This window comes from Myxine glutinosa, chromosome 12 (genome assembly GCF_964187855.1).
Source record: "Myxine glutinosa chromosome 12, kmMyxGlut1.1, whole genome shotgun sequence".
NCBI lineage: Eukaryota > Metazoa > Chordata > Myxini > Myxiniformes > Myxinidae > Myxine > Myxine glutinosa.
The window spans coordinates 9523992-9539164 of NC_136272.1; the positions used below are offsets into that span (position 1 = coordinate 9523992).

General features: G+C 40.2%; 1 protein-coding gene across 1 annotated transcript in view; it reads right to left on the minus strand.

Annotated features, from left to right (window-relative positions):
• Positions 1 to 15173, minus strand: part of LOC137438237 (ATP-binding cassette sub-family C member 2-like) — a 94549-nt gene that overhangs the window by 60445 nt on the left and 18931 nt on the right. The gene's annotated exons all lie outside the window — the stretch shown is intronic.

Here is a 15173-nt window from a genome sequence, read left to right on the forward strand (position 1 = left end):
TGGCTCATGGAGGAGCTACTACCGCTACTACTGCAAAATGAGTTTGAAGGATAAGAATCATACCTTGAAGGTCATGGTCGATCAAGGAGATGCATGTTATTGTTGCATAGGCCCTACAAAATGTATACTCTATATACTGTAGTAAAGTAGCCGGATTTCTCCCTCCGCCCCTCTATCATGCTCTTTTCGCTGGGAAACCTTTTTACGGCATTACGTCTAGTGATAGACTAGGCCTTTTGTTATGTACTCCTCCCCGACCCCCTGGTCGTACCTCCGAGCCCTGAGAGGAGTCACGGCAGAAAAATGTGTTATTCTGTATGTCAAAGATCAATGGGGAAGCCACACCAATTGTTACTCACAAACAAATATTGTATAAGATCACACAAGAATAACAGTACAACAATAATAGTAATCAAAAGTACAATCAATATATGTCTTATGATGGTACCATCAGTTTCGTAATATATAACTCACTGTGCCCCAAGTGAGCGGAAAGAAGAAGATTCCCAATGTCTCTAATTCCCGGCTTCAAGCCAAAGTGGATTCACTCCAGTGATCGTCAGATCAATGTCCAATCGAGACCAGAATCCCGTTGGGTTGGCAGTTACAGTCTCTGCTGCCAAAGCTGTGCAAAGGCGCCCTCCAGGCGACTGGGAAATCCAAAGGCGCCCTCCAGGCGACTGGGAAATCACACCCTCGGGTATGGACGTTCCACAGCTCACAGTCGGCGAACCTCCGATTTACCTTCACAATTCGCGTTGCACACACACACACCAGATACGTCTGAATGCAGTGAAAATGGCTGACGTGAAGCAAAGAAAAACCTTGCGCGACGCGCAAAGGCTGAAGCGAAGCAAATAAACCTTGCTCGACGCACAAAGCGTGTGAGCCAAAATGGCCGACGGCCGTACTCGAGACGTAACGGCAGTCCACCGATTCTCTTCGGAATCGACCGCAAAACCTGACACGCAGGTTGATCTGTCACAGCGATAACAACTCTGTCGCAGGAATTCCCTTTCCTGGGAAACCCAAAGTTCACTCGTGACTCTTGCTCGCCAACGTTCGCTCCAGACCGCAAAGCAACTATGCTTCTTGTCCGACTCCACTCGCTCCGCCCTCTTTCTCTCTTCTTCCTCTTCATCGTCGTCCGGTTCCCGATCCAGTTTCCTGTTTCTTTTAACTCTAACTTTTCACCTTTTGAAAACAGTTCATGAACAATAAATCTTTTGAAAACAATAATAGTACATGGAATCAAAAATGTTTACAGTGGATGAAAACCACCACAACGGAAGTGACGAATCCGTGACACTTTACAGACGTGAACGTTATCCCGGTCAACCCGTCCCATCGCTTCGCTGATCACAGTTGAACAACATAACCCATATATCTGACTATTTGGCGGCCATAGGCAACGGTCTGAATGGCAGACACTAGGCGTCAGGATGATGGATTTAGTAAAGCGGTGTTATGTTTGGGACGTCATTACGATGTTACATCCAGTGCTTGGCTAGGCATTTATGGCGGTTTATTATTCATGACTCAATGAAAATTGCATTTTACAACTTTTAAAAGAAGACTATGCAACATCTGATCCCTGGGAACATAAACCAAATTCATTCCAGAGCGAAGTTGATGGCACTGTTGTGGAATAAAATATTCATATTACAGTCCCCATATTGTTAATATTACAGAATGTGATCTGATGTAAATATGCTCTATGGTGCAGTTTGGTAAAACTCTGAATCCTTACTATTTAGCCTCTGTTAAGAGCTAACAGGTGAAGGCATTGGTCAAGAGAAGTTAATTTAAGGGGCAGAATGTGTAACGCTCTTGGACGGCCATCTGTGTCTATCAAAATAGCCTATGTTCCATCTATGGAACACAGGCAAGAAAATGCATCTGTCACCTCTCTGACAGTTTCAACCATGGGCAAATTCCCCCCCTCAGCAGGTCATAGGAAATTGACCTCTTGAACAGAAAGAATGTAGTGCTCTCAGTCTCCCAACATAGAAAGCTAACCAAAAGAGCCAAATAAGGCTTTTGGATGAGAAGCAGAGACGCTTGCAAGCTCTCATGTCCCAGGGGTATTAACCCCTGGGTTGACCCGGCATGCTGGTAACATCAAAGGAGTTTTTCCCTTATAACCAAGAGAAAGTTGCAATTGGTGGGTGTGAAACTGGGAGACCGACTGGGAAGTCACTACTGGAAGACCTACAGAACGAGCTTCAACAAAGACCTACCGAACGAGCTTCAACAAAAGACCGGCAGAACGACGTCATTAAGATCTAGAATTAGTACGTTTATTTATACAGCAAATCTCTCAAAAGTCAATAAAACACGTTATTTTGTATTTTGTTAAAACGAGTTTCTTGAAGTTTCAGTGGTAGAATAAAGAAATTCGACTACAAATTGGTGGTCCATAGGGAATCGTCTGCCCAGGTGAACAAGGTAAGCTTTTGTTTTGTTATCTGTGTAGTACGATGTTAATCTGCGAAAATTGTCGTTTTTGAGTTGTTTTGTGTATTTTTGTTGATATGTGGAAGATGGGAAAAACCACAAGGCATTCTTTAAGGTATGCAAGAAAACCCTGGAACATGTTTCAGAAATCATGACAATTTTTTTTTCTCCAAAATTTTCAAAAAAAAAAAATAATAATAATTTTTTTCTTTTTTAGTTTGGGTTCTTTTTTCGGTATATTATACGAGTTCAAAGAGCCACTAACGGACCCCCTGGGGCCTTAGAGAAAGGGTGCTGCATTCGTCTTGTCATGTACAACTGAAATATGGATTTTGTATATTTCTTGTTCATTTCATGAACGTCATGAATTCATGAAATAGAACGTCAATTTTGTAAATATCTTAAAAATGATTTCCAGTTTAATAGTCTGCATTAAATATCTGCTCGTTTTCGTGATTAAACGACTTATAAGTGTGTCGATTTTCCCGTTAAAAAATGGTTGAGATCCTGCTTGGTTGTGACCACAGAAACGAGCAGATTGCACAATGGACACTATTTGATTGATAATCATATTAGCGGTTTTTGTAAAAAGCGATTTTATACAGCGTCTGTACAGTAAGCCAAATGATGGTAAAATCGACTGGCTCGATTTTAAGTCATAAAAAATTCCATTGTGGCACAAATATGGGTTTTTGTACCTTCATAAGAGTTAATTCGAAGCGGTTTGGACGCACGTCTGCATTATATGCACATTTATGTGTGTGATTGGCCAAATGTGCTCTTAAGAACACAAGAAATTGTAATCTTATGATGTTCTGACAGGGAATGACTTGATGAAGTGCACCATCAATTCATTGTTCCCATGAAAGACAGTAATGTAATTTTAATTTATAATGTAATGTAATTTTTAAAAAGTTTTTCATGTAATCTCCCAGTAAGATTCGCACACACTGACGGCGGTAATTGTATCATGCCGCTGGCTTAGATCGGACGTGCAGGGAGGTTCCCATAGCAACCCCGTGGTGACTGGTATGCAAATGTCTCCTAGTCCCTTGTCCACATATTACATATGGGATCAGACGCATTTTTTCTTTCAATATAATCTCTTTCATACTCTCCCGTCCCACCCCCCCCCCCCCGCCCTTCCCCCTCTCCCTCCTTCCATTTCCTGCCCCCCTCCATCCTAACTCCTCACCTTCACCCCATCCAACCATTATCCAACCCCCTCCCTGTTCCCCCTTTTTTTTCTTCCCTTCTGCATCCCTTTCCCCTTCCTTTTTTTCTCTCCAAACTTACTTTTTACCTGTATATTTACATCCTGATTAGAAAAAAATATTTTTTAGGATTTTTTTTATGACGGCGGCCATCTTGGATGACAGCTAGACATCATTCAATCACGAAAAAAATTGATGAGTCAATCCCATGCAAATGGGATTCGGAATCTCTAAAAATTAGAATCATGGAATTTTCATTTGATAATTTCATATTTTCACCTGGTTTTTTTTTTTTCTTCAGAATTTTCCCAAAAATCTTTTTTCCCTTTTTTAATTTTCAGTCCTTTTACTTTTAAACACCCACCCGTGATGTGTGGTGAGGTGTCACCTTCCCCATTTTAAACTACCCCCCTTCTTCGTTTCCCCTACCCCTTCTTTTAGCCCTCCCTCCCTCTGTCCCTCTGCCCCTCGTTCCACTGTGCCTTCCAGCCATTCCTTCCATTTGTGACTGTGTCTGTCTGTGTGTGTGTCTTCGTGATTCGTGTCTCTGTCCATTTTCACCTGTACTCATCCTCCTGATCTGACTCTTCCCGATCTGATCCGACTCCGGAATTAGGACAATATACATTTTTTTAGGGTTTATTGCATGAATAAATGAAATGTACTCATCCGAACGTGATGTACCTGTTGCGTGTACCTGGAGACAGCGGCCTGAAATATCCTGAGAAGTGTGCATCCATATAATTGGAGCTCCAGATTTTTTTTGGAAAAATTTTGGTAGAGCTCTTATGTGAAGGAATACTTGCTTGGTAGATAAAAGGTACTGCATGTTGGCAGCCCATTTTAGGCTATTTAGGCCAAACAAATTTGGGAGACAATTGTAATTACATATGTAAGTTCCAGATGAGTATTGGGGAGGTCATAAGGGAATTTATTGAAATAAGATACTATGACATTTGGCAAGGCAATTAATAGAGGACAAGACAAAAATTATACCTGTTTTGATTAAACAAAACCCAAATCATGTTATATTACTGATTGTATGAGGCATGTATAGGATTGTGGATCCCATATCCCATTGGATCCCATGTTGATTGAGCATATCACCTTATTATGTGGTCTCTCTGTGTTTTTTGTGCATGTGGGTATGTGCCCTTTATCCTCACCCCTCTTCCCCCCCCCCCCACCCCCCCTCAAAACCATGGTCCCATACTGCTAAAATCATTTGTGCAATGGTACGACACAGTTTTAAATGGTTAAATGTCACTATGAGTGTAAGGCCTTGCACAGAAGTTCGAGAGGGAGATAGTAATTACCACATAATCTCTGCCAGCCTTGTAAGAGAGTCATGAGTGCGGCCAATAATACACATCTATCTTTAGGTTAAATAATACAATGAGTGTCGTATTTCGCATAGTATTAATACCCCTAAGGGAGCCCCGCCCTACCCCCACCCCCCCCCCCCCCCCCAGCCTCATTCCTCCCTTGTTTGCTTTCTCCTCTTTCAGTGCATCTTGCCCCTCCTCTCACTCTTTTACCTGTTTTCCCCTTTCATAGTTCTCATTGTTTTCTCTCATTACTGATGATTGTCATCATGATTGTCATCATTGTTGATGTTCATTCTCAAATTTTGTTGATGATGCTGTTTCATTGCTGATTATACCACGTGGATGTGATGATACAGGAAATGTTTGTCTTCTGCAATGGATGATTATGGTATGACTGATTATGAACATGGTTTTACAATCATGACGATTGTTAGGCATGTGATCATTAGGTTTTGATGTAAATTGATTGCATGGGCTTTAAGATAGCTTTACAGCCCTGCAGGATTAATGATGTATTACAAGACACAAACTTTGTTGGAGTGTTGAAATTTCAGTATGATGGGATTGCATTGGTAAATATTATGAATTAATTGCCATTCATTGGTACACATTTCAGGAATCTTACAACATTTTAATTGTCAAGAACTTAGGGTATCATTCAAAATGAGACATTTTTTTTTTTTTTGTTGTTTTTTTTGTTTCTCTTTTTCTCTTTCTTTTTTTCTCTCTTTTTCTCTCTCTCTTTTTCTTTTTCTCTCTTTTTCTCTCTCTCTTTTTCTTTTTCTCTCTCTCTCTCTCTCTCTCTCTCTCTCTCTCTCTCTCTCTCTCTCTCTCTCTCTCTCTCTCTCTCTCTCTCTCTCTCTCTCTCTCTGATCAATTTGGCTGATTGTCTCACAAATGAAGGGTTGAGTTGCCTTCAGTGGTTGTTAAACTTGAATTTGTGATCAGACAGGATTAAAAAATATGTCAGATATGATCCAGAGGCAGAACTGTGATTTGTCAATTGATGGCAGATATGGGTCAAAAGGTGACGACCGATGATCATATGTCTCCGTCAGTAGATGGAACTGTTTTGGCAACATTGAGAAAAGGCTTGGGTATAGAGTTATCTGATTGATTAATATAATTTATTGATGGATATTGATAAATTGATTGAAATTGAATAATTGGATTGATTTAATCGAAAAAAGTGCGGTCTCAAGAAAGAAGCTTTGAGATATTTGTGAAACATCAATGTGAAGGCAACCTTGGAAAACGAGCAAGGTGGTGAGTCTATAGTTATATAATATGTGGTTATTTTTTGTTTGATCCCCCCTCAACAGGACTTACTGATCCAGACTCATCTGCAACACCGATCAGTGAGATTGGGGTGTGGAAAAGCCACAGGACAGGGAGACTCTCTGGAAATCACCTGAAGTCATCGATTGAAAAGGTGGAGCGATACTTCCTGGGAGACCACAGAGTGGAGCTTATAGAAATAAGCTAGAAAACAACACATTCAACGCTACTCTGTATAAGGTGGAACAAACTTCAGAGATTTTTGCTGTACACACAGTTGATAGTGGGTACAGGTATAGTCCGATGTGTAGTCCTAGTAGTTATTTGGTACATTGCGTGAGTATAGAGTGTTACTCACACACAGGCAAAATGGGAAGTGGACTCTGCAAGGATAAACAAGGTCAATTAGACTTGAGTCAAAGAGGTACTTGTATCAACTCCATGTATCAGAAATATGGTGCAGAATCACTTAAGGATGTGGAATCCTGGCATGAATGGACGAAAGGACGAAAAAGGGAATTCCCATGGGATGGCACCTTTGACAGGAACATATTGGAAACACTCAGAGAAGAATTGAAAGCCAGGAAGAGACAGAAGTTCATGGTAGACTGGCTAGCATTCTATTATTGGGATGTTGAATCCAGGAAATGGGAACAGCAAGAAAGGATAATGGACCTAGAACTTAAAATAAAAAGAATACAGGATACATTGGAGGAGATAAATGCACAACTGCCCTCGAAAATAGGAATAAAAGTGACAGTTGTCCCATCTGATTCCCATTTGTCTCTCCAAAAAGAACAGTACAGAGAATTTTTTTATGGTTCAGGAGATAACCAAAGATCGCAGTGGCAACCCAGGGATCCAGAGATGCAGCCCAGCGATACAAGTGAACAGGTGGACAGATCAGGCAATGACAGAAACCGATGTTGCAAGTGTGGAAATATGGGACACTGGAAACGACGGTGTCCATATTCAAATAGGAAGACTAGTTCATAGGACAAACCAAGATCAAGGGTACCAGTGCTTACCGGTACCTCAGATAACGATTAGGCCTTCATTGATGCAGATCCCAAATGATGAATGGCCTCAACAGATTAAATCATTAGACCAACATGAATAACTGTTGATGCTTCTTGTATCTGAAAAGTTTTCGGAGCAAGAATGATTTTTACTTTTTTGCTTATTAGCGAATTAATAATTAATTGATCAAATGCCAAAATTGGATATTTTTTTTTTGGAACATGAATTTAAAGATCCAGAATTGGAGTTCATTCTGGAAGCCTCATATTTGCCAATTATAAATGTGGTTTTAGGGAGCATTTTGGGCAAAACAATTTTTTTTTTACAAAAGTGTAGAACATTGCATTGCAAAATTTTTTGGAAACCAAGTGACAAGCGTCACATGATCATCAGGTGGGCATTTTGGACTATTGTTTTGCATGATTGATAGGTCAGTGGTCGACTGACATGTTAATGGATGTATTTTCAAATTTGGATAAATTATTGTGGGACCCGAAAAGGGTAATTTCAATGTGACATTATAGGGGTTTTCTAAAAATAAACTTTTTGTCTATTTGTGTATTAGCATTTCTAAAATTAAAGGATAAATTTTACGAAATTGAAATAAAATTGACACCCATCTTGATCTGTTAATAATGGTTCCAACGCAAACAAATATACATAATGCATGGGTTTGTGTATGTTTGTGTGTAAATGTTTGTGTTTTTGTTTTTTTTGTTTGTTTTTTGTCAATCTTATAAGATTGTTGAAACTGACAATGTGTTCGTCTGGACATAGATAGTTTCATGTGGATGGGATCGAATATCCAGAAAATTCATAAAATAAAATAGGCATATAATTTGATTATGAACATTATCTCTTTTGTCAAGGGAGATGGAATATACAGATTTGATGTGCTGGGTTATGAGCAGCCATTAATTAATGGTAAAATTGTGAGTAATCTTGGGATTCCATTTTTGATAGAATTTATATGAGAATAACAGCTATTTATGGATATGAGCTTCATAAAAAAATGAGGGAGTACAAAATTAGCCAAATTTGGAAGAAGTCTTACACTGACTTCCCAGAGTACTCTGCTCATGGATTTTTGACATATATAAACTTGACCTTTATCAGCATATAAATTGTGCTGTATGTATGGATGTATATTAGGCATAGATGATATGGAACATAGTAAAAACAATCTTGCTGAATTGAACTATAGTGAGTTTTAAAACGAAATGCATTGTGCATCTTAAAACCAAGGGGCAGGCGTGAACGTGCTGTTACGTTTTTTAACCTTAGAACGCGATGTTACGTGTACCTGCAACATATTTGTTAATCTGGCACACCTACCTATATTGGCATACTGGTGTCAGTAGTATTCACTAGTTGCATGAAATGGAGGAGCAACAGTTAAGGGGGTGTACAACCACTTATTTGGATATTTTCTACAAAAGTAGGGGTTTCAATAAGTGGTAGCTGTACACATGGGATTTATCAAATTAAGTTATGGAGTTTAAACAAAGTTACTGGTAAACAGAAGGGGAAGGGATAGTAAATAAATTCTTCAATGCTGGGTAAATTAAGTGAGATATTACAAAGACTTATAAGAGCTATTGTTCTTCCTTATAGCAATAGAAAGAAAATTAGATCTGTTATTAAAAATAAAAAAATAAAAAAACAATTTGCTGACCCTTTGAAGTTAATTCTTTGAATTGATTGTTTTACTAGTATTTGGAGTTCAAATTGGGAATGGTCTGGTAGAGCTTTGGTTAAAACCTTTGGTTGCGGTATTTTGGAACGGATTCACAGATCATAGGAAGTTGATAAGAATAGAAACAAATATGGACCCCGGGAGATGGGGGAGCAGGCTAAGACAAATAATCAGATTTATGATACATATAAAGGGATGTTTCTTTATTTACCTTTTAGGAAGTTTGATGGAAGATAGGGACACACCTTTAAAACCCGATGGATTACACGGGATTAATACTTTTTTACATTTAGCCCACACAAGGGCTGGCATAGCAAATGAAAGTAATTGTTGGATATGTACACAAATGCCGCATTCTAGTGAGATCGGAGTACCATTGGAGGCAGTTCCTTTTGGTTGGGAAGAGTTATGTAGCCGTTTCCCTCACACCCTGATAGCATCAGATTTTGACGGCCAAATGTCAGGGGAAATGGGATGGAGAAAAGGAGGATATAATTGTTACCAATTTAAGGACAGTTATAGACCTACATATGATAAGAACAAAATGCCGTCTTACATGACCATTCAACAGCAAATGACAGGATTAGTGTGTATCACCAGACCCTAAATGCCTGCGCATAATAGGTCTATGGGAACCTCTAAATGCCACAATTATGGTCGCGAAGAAGGCTGGATGAGAACACCGGTCCCACTAGGCCAAAATGGCACGAAGGGTTTGACTTTATATTGGGAAGGCATGTGGGGAAAGGACAACACATGGACATATAATAATACGTATTTTATATGTGGACACAAGGCATATCCGTATCTTCCGTCAGGATGGTTCGGAACATGTTTTCTTGGGTTTGTACTTCCACACATGCGCTTGTTAACAACGTCACCAATGCGTATCCTGCATTCTAGGCAGAAAAGAACTGTTAGTATGGGAGAATGGGTTGGAATGGTAGTATTTCCATTTTATGGAACCTGAAAGGCAGGAAATGAACTACGGCAAATGGCATTGGCTATAGAAACATTGGCAAATAAAACGGCTAGTGGATTGACACAACTTACAAGTGAGCTGGCAGCGACAAGAACCATGGCATTACAAAATCGTATGGCATTAGATATGCTGTCAGCAGAAAAAGGAGGTACATGCGCAGTGATTGGTACAGATTGTTGTACATACATACCTGATAATTCGGGAGACGTTTATAACATAGCCAATACAATAAGAGAAGAGGGAGCAAGATATCACGATTATGTGAAAAGGGGTGCCTTTGCATGGCTAGAAAACACATTGGGAGGAGTAGCAGCTGAGATACTCCAATACTTGTTTATTGGATTAGTAGTTATATTGGCAATAGTTTTCGTGGTGGCTTGCTTGAAAACCTTAGTGACGGTGGGTTTGAATAAGATAACAAACAACACTATGATAGTGCAAGCTGCCACAAAAGAGAAAATAAAAGAAGCAACAAATGAGGAAATAAATGTGGAACCACAGGAGGAAGACTTTTATGGCGACATGAGTACTGAGATTCAAAGATTGAATCAAGTGATGTTGCAAATGAATACAGTAGAGTTAAAATAAGGGCATCACAAAATGTTGTGAATTATGTCCGTTTTACAAGATCGATGAACTCATATCACCACAAGTTACACTGTTAAAGAAAAAAAAAAAAAAAGTGAGGAGGACTATGATAATAATACATTATGCATAGTTTGCTTGTTTGCAAGATTTGTTGGGAATTAGATATTCCTGTTTGCGATTTCAATCATATATACTCATTATTAATGCATTTATTTTCTTTGAGTTGTGTTACAATACCTGCATGAGTTTAATTTTTGAATTATATGAACCTGAAAGCAATTGTGGATGCTATTCTTAGTTTAGTAGTATAAAACACATACCTGATTTGAATATTATTCGTGTGAAGTTGTTATAAAATATACATGATTAGTTAACAATATAGGGATTTCATGTTATGATGTACCCCACCTGATTCAATCTGTGTGGAGAGCAGATATAAATGTGGCTGAGTAAAGGGAAGACCAGATCACATCCCAAATGGAGTGCTAACGACATCTGGGAAGAAGTTTGAGAAAGGACAATTTGTGAAAAATGAAGTTAATCTTGGCATAGACCCTCCTTCTCAAAGAATGATGAAGAAATACTCCTTTGTAAGATGGATGTTTACCTTCACCAAGGGAAAATTATGTGACCATTTGTCTGGATCACACTGCAACATATGGAAAAGGGCGATCACTTACTTTTGTTCGAATACCTCGAACATTCATCACATCAGCAATTGCAGGACAACGACATTTTACCTGCAACTTCTACGGGATGCGGTGACGTGTGTTATTACTTCACCAACTTCCGGGGAGCCAGCATGGAGCTGCAAGCAAACGGCTGTGCCTTTTCCTTCACAACAGCTGTGCACGATTCTGCTGGGTGCTCCTGGTATGGACCATGGACAACTTGAACACCATGGTCCCAACATCATTGCGGATGCATCTGGCATCCCTGCTCCACATTTTGCTGGCCAATCGACATCACATCAACACTTGCTCCATACTCACGATGAGTGAGGAGGCAAGTCGACTACAACTGGACAAAGGCCTTGTTCAAATCTACTATGGCTCACAGCAAGAGTGGCAAGGATGCTGCATGGAGAGCAGGGTCAGTCTATGACTCTGCCCAGCTATCACAACAGCAGAAAATCCTACGCAAATAGTGTAGGTGCTATGGAGACATCAGAAGGAAAAATGTTTCATGCTGGAATTTCAAACACAAGTGATCAGCCCCTTTTTTCAAACAAAGAAAGTCAATATTTGATTGAAGGCAAACGTTTTGCCAAATGTTGCAAATGCTTTATTATTTGAATGATGGACTGAAATTATTGCGTCTTGGTAAAGGTGAAATGTTTTGTGACCTTTATGCAAATGAGTTGAATTGAATTATCAACATGGGAAGAGTCGATGAACAAGGAAATGTATTGTGATCAAAATTCTTCCAGAATGACGGTGTATGCCTTAGGAAATTGAATTACCAAATTAGTGGTTTGAATATTTAATGTGGTAATGTTTAGATTAATGGTTAATATAAACAAAAAGAAAAAACCAGGGACTGTTGTGGAATAAAATATTCATATTAACAGTCCCCATATTGTTAATATTACAGAATGTGATCTGGTGTAAATATGCTCTATCGTGCAGTTTGGTAAAAATCTGAATCCTTACTATTTAGCCTCTGTTAAGAGCTAACAGGTGAAGGCATTGGTCAAGAGAAGTTAATTTAAGGGGCAGAATGTGTAACGCTCTTGGACGGCCATCTGTGTCTATCAAAATAGCCTATGTTCCATCTATGGAACACAGGCTAGAAAATGCATCTGTCACCTCTCTGACAGTTTCAACCATGGGCAAATTCCCCCCCTCAGCAGGTCATACGAAATTGACCTCTTGAACAGAAAGAATGTAGTGCTCTCAGTCTCCCAACATAGAAAGCTAACCAAAAGAGCCAAATAAGGCTTTTGGATGAGAAGCAGAGACGCTTGCAAGCTCTCATGTCCCAGGGGTATTAGTGATCGCTAGATCTCTACCAGGTAGCCAACATTACATGATTAGTGATCGCAAGACCTCTACCAGGTAGCCAACATTATGTGATTAGTGATCACGAGACCTCTACCAGGTAGCCAACATTATGTGATTAGTGATCGCTAGACCTCTACCAGGTAGCCAACATTATGTAATAACCCCTGGGTTGACCCGGCATGCTGGTAACATCAAAGGAGTTTTTCCCTTATAACCAAGAGAAAGTTGCAATTGATGGGTGTGAAACTGGGAGACCGACTGGGAAGTCACTACTGGAAGACCTACAGAACGAGCTTCAACAAAAGACCGGCAGAACGATGTCATTAAGATCTAGAATTAGTACGTTTATTTATACAGCAAAACTCTCAAAAGTCAATAAAACATGTTATTTTGTTAAAACGAGTTTCTTGAAGTTTCAGTGGTAGAATAAAGAAATTCGACTACAGCACCATCGCAAATCCCCACGCTTCCCACCAAAAGCAAAGTTGAAAGTTGGCAAAAAGTTCCACCAGAAATGATCCAATATCAAATATTGGGTAACAAAAAAAAATTCCCGTTTCGACCAGTGACTAAATGCCCACCCCTGGGGACATGAACGGGTGGGTCATATCCAAACAAATCGTTACATATTTAATGTGCGTCTTCAAGATTTATTGCGCAAAGTTTTAATTAAAAATAGTTAAAATATGCACGTAATTACATTTTTCGGCATTTGATTGCGCACCAGGGGGCGGCGCCAAAAATGGCACTTGTCTTGCACCTTTGTGCCATGTGTTGATCATAACTACCAGGTTTGGTAAATTTCTGCACAACCGTTTTGAAAGACATAGCGTGACGGACGGACAGGAAGTGTGGGGATAAATATTGTTTTTTGGTGAATAAGTGTATAACTAAAGGTAACGATGGGTTGTTATAGCAATAAACAAAATGTTTCTGGAATACAAAAATTGCAAATATTGACCGTCAATAAATGGTATTATTGTATAGTTGCCAACATTGAGAGAAGAATAAGCGGTAAGATGGAAAGGACACGCGGTGCGAGGAAGCAAAGCGACCGAGGAGGGGGGATGGGGATGAGGGAGGAGGAGGGTCTGGGTGGGGGAGGTGTCCCATTAATTTATTTTGTACATTCTAAGACACTTATGTAGACATAGGGACAATACCGCTGGCGCTCACCTGGTAGAATAAACAGTATACTGCCAAGTCCTGTTCTTTTTAGACAGGTATTTTAAACAAAGTTCAATGTTTTCTAGAAGACAGGGCAGCATCTAGAATCATACCAACATAATCAGAAGACTTTAAACAAACAAACAAACAAAATACCTATTTTGGAGGGAAACGCCCCCCCCCCCCCCTCCCACCCTCCCACTCCCTAAACCCCGTATACCTCCTCAGATTTTTCCAGTGCCTTAAATAAACATTGGTGCATCACCAGTGATGAAGGTTGTGGTGAAGTTTCATCGAAAGAGTGAGTGTAGTTTCTGAGATTGAAAGCAAATACCTATTTTGGGGAGGTCAAACCTGGATCCACTTTGACTTCTGGTAAAACCCCGAAGACCCCCATTTTTTAAAATGGGTGAACAAACTTTAGTCACAACACATGAAATATCATTTGTGCCAAATTTGGTCACAATCCCATCAGCGGTTTTGGAGAAGAAGTTTCAAGTGTTTACGGATGGAGTGACGGACGACGTGCCATCGCATAAGCTCCCCTGCACTTCATTCCAGGTCAGCAAAAAATTAAAAGCAGAATAATCATGCTTTCCTAATGAATTGACACCCAAAGGCTGACAAACCTTGTCACATCAAAATCTTTCTAAAACTTCAATGAGACGGTTTTATGTGAAAGCAGTATTTTTTGTTATTGTTGGGCAACGAAATTGGTCGGCTGCAAAGTCAAAGCTCATGGAAGAGCTAGAACACAGTGAACCAGGACGCAAGATAAACGGAGATGGATGACAAGGGAGGCGGGCAACGATGAGGGGTGGGGCAGAACGCAAGGTGTGGACAAGATGGATACAGAAGCAAATTTTGGGGAGAGTGGAAGGGGGTGGTTTAACAGGGAGAGAAAAGATCATGGTTTTGGATGGGGCGGGAGGAGGGGTGGGGGGGAGGGGCCGGGTGAACCGAGATGGTGGTGAACAGCTGTCTTGAAGACTTGGAATGACGAATGAGATCGAAGAGGATGTGGAAGTTGGTTCCATATGTGGGGGGGGAAAGAGGACCAAATAAGTGGTGGGCGGGCAGTAATTCTGAATTTTGGGAATTTCAGGAAAAGGGGGTTGCTGGTAGACTATACCGTGTGTGCCTTGCGGAGACCTTACCTTGGTGGTGTGGGGGTAAAGCACAGAAAGAGCAGAGGGTGCGAGACCAGAAAGGATATGGAAGAAGACAGAGACCACCAACCTGTCCACGATGCCAAATTGATAGACCCATAGACTTGGCTTCACCACAGGAGATTCCAATGATCTTGAAGGCCTTGTTTTCCACAACGTCAAGCTGAGCAAGGTGTGAGGCAGGGGAACCAGCACAGACGGGAGAGCAGTACTTCATCAAGCTGCATATGAAAGTCTTGTAGGTGGATAGGAGTTCAGGTGTGCCAAGGAA